Raw genomic sequence first — 3095 nt, forward strand, 5'->3', positions numbered from 1 at the left:
TGGGTGGGGACCCAACTGCTAGCCAGGGTCAGCCTATGACAGCACTCAAACTACAATGGCCTTGCCTGACAGTCATTTAATTGTCCTGTTCTCTTTCATCAAGGCTGATGGAAAACAGGTACACGTGTCACCATCAGGGCATGGAGGAAGAGCTGGTTTTGTTTCTCATCTTGAATGAGGTGTTTGAATGAAAAAGTATTTTTGCTACTTTGACCTAATCATACATGACAAAGGTTAATTGCAAAGCCATAGAATTATTTTTGCCTCCATTTCAAGGCTCTTTTGTGGAGATCACAGCACCAAGGAAATTAAGGCAAGAGGGGAAAATTTAGCTGTTCTGAGTAGCAGGATTCAGCTGCTCCTTAGAAACCTACTGTATTTTCATTACTGTTCTTCCCATCCCCAGAACAGCATGCCCAGCACTTAACAACATTATGATTTTTAAGATCATAAGAAAAGTTGCTACCATTACCAGAGGTTGCCCATACAGGGGAGATACATTGAAGGTAACAGGCAGCTCCTGACTCCCTCCAGATGAATTTAAAAACTGTCCAGCTGGGAGCCATCCTGCTATTTCCACTGCTTCTGGCAGCTGCTGCCGTTGCTGAGTAATAGCATGTCACCTGGGTAATGCAACATGTTGCATTCCAACCTGCTAAAACACTTAAGGTTGTCAGTCCTGCCAGATTAAGAGTCAATCCTGCCAGTGCAATTTTCCATTTCCTGGGGCAGCAACTGATCTCAAAACCAGGTTGCCAGGTATCCCACCACCACTATATATGGATCTCTTATACAGCCATAAGACTAGTATCAAAGGACCTACATGGTGGGCAAGTCCTTGTGGATTCACCTCTGATATTAGATAGAATTTCCATGCTATGTGTGGCACAAAATCATTATTGTGCAATTTTACCATGTGGCCATGTGGCAACACCTACACCAGCAAATCAATCAGAGAAGATGAATATGATTGTTTACTGAACATCTCATATAAACCCCCTTGCCTTTAAAGCCCAGCCATCACTAAGACTTTGCCATCTTGGTTCTGCATTTCTCATTTGCTCTTAAGAAAGGCTTTTATGTCGTTCATGTGGTAAATAAACCAAGAAGCTAAAACTGAATCAATTATTCTGATAGCTCTTGTGGCATCAAAATGCTTTTACTAGCATTTTTGTGACAGTACTTAATAAGGTGAAACCCATCCCATTTTTACAGTGTTACAAAATTTGTGTGTAATTCTTTTGTCTGATGAAATAGATCTGAATAAGACAAAATGTATAGACAGGAAAATGAGATTATATGTCATAGTATCATAGTATCAGTCAGGGTTGGAAGGGACCACAAGGATCATCTAGTTCCAACCCCCCTGCCATGGGCAGGGACACCTCACACCAGATCAGGCTGGCCAGAGCCTCATCCAGCCTGGTCTTAAACACCTCCAGGGATGGCACCCCAACCACCTCCCTGGGCAACCCATTCCAGGGCTTCACCACTCTCATGGTAAAGAACTTCCTCCTCACATCCAGCCTGAATGTCCCCACCTCCAGCTTCATTCCATTCCCCCTAGTCCTATCACTACCTGAGATCCTGAGAAGTCCCTCCCCAGCCTTCTTGTAGGCCCCCTTCAGATACTGGAAGGCCACAATTAGGTCACCTCGGAGCCTTTTCTTCTCCAGACTGAACAGCCCCAACTCCTTCAGTCTGTCCTCACAGGAGAGGTGCTCCAGCCCTCTGATCATCCTTGTGGCCCTTCTCTGGACACGCTCCAGCACCTCCATATCCCTCTTGTAATAGGGGCTCCAGAACTGGATGCAGTACTCCAGGTGGGGTCTCACCAGAGCTGAGTAGAGGGGAAGAATCACCTCCCTTGACCTGCTGGCCACACTTCTCTTGATGCAGCCCAGGATCTGATTGGCTTTCTGGGCTGCAAGTGCACACTGAGAGCTCATGTTGAGCTTCTCATCCACCAGCACCCCCAAGTCTCTCTCCTCAGGGCTGCTTTCCAGCCAGTCACTGCCCAGCCTGGATTTGTGCCTGGGATTGCCTCGACCCAGATGCAGGACCCTGCACTTGGTCTTGTTGAACCTCATGAGGTTGGCTTGTGCCCACCTCTCCAGCCTGTCAAGGCCCCTCTGGATGGCATCCCTTCCTTCCAGCGTGTCTGCTGCACCACACAGCTTGGTGTCATCAGCAAACTTGCTGAGGGTGCAGCTCAAATTCTTCAACATGTCACTCTACCAAAAGTTACTAGAAAAAATGCTGTAGTTATATCTGTGTCTATATCTATGTACCTATCTATCTATCTATCTATCTCTCTATATATACATGCAGTTTCTAACACATTCCCTGTGGATTATTGATATAATTCCTCTGTTTTTCATTATTCCTCATTAAAAAAAAATAAAATAATGGATTACATAGCACTGTCACTTTTAATCCACACAAACATCATGTTTCATTCAGTATGAAATACAAAGTCTGTAAGGTTCATTAACAAAGTGATAATTTGCAGGAAAACTACTAATGTCATTCAATTGGGACAGGAAAGACTTCTTAATTCTGCATCCCTTCAGGACTCAGAGTTTCAGTTAGACTGCACCAAATTTTCTTAAATACAGGTTGACACAATTAGAACAACTTCAGCACAGAGCTCCCCAGGAGGAGAGGTGTGCTGACGTTACCCTACTAGTATTACATGCTGTCATCTTCAGTTCTCCCCACTAAAGAGCTCTGCAGAGCACACGGTTCTCCCTTGCATGCTTACACAGACTGACTATTCACAAGTAGCTGGATTTGGTGCTGCAATCAAAGGTAGCTAGGATGTTGAGTGGATGAAAGCCAAGGCACAGCAGAGCTCATCTACAGAACTCATTGTTTAGCAAAAATCTCATTCTACAAGAATGAAGTAGGGAGAATAAAAGCATTTGATTTTGCATCATTATTTGTTTCTAACCTCTCAAAGCTGCTTTGATTTCCTCGCCTAGTTAAATTCTCTTCTTTTACTACCAAGTGCACTGGAGAGGGTCCTTTGCCATCAACACTCCCATACTATTCTAGTTCTTGAAATTTAACCTGTTATTAATATGCAAGGCTGT

The sequence above is a fragment of the Dryobates pubescens genome, chromosome 10, assembly GCF_014839835.1.
Source record: "Dryobates pubescens isolate bDryPub1 chromosome 10, bDryPub1.pri, whole genome shotgun sequence".
In the NCBI taxonomy this organism is placed as follows: domain Eukaryota; kingdom Metazoa; phylum Chordata; class Aves; order Piciformes; family Picidae; genus Dryobates; species Dryobates pubescens.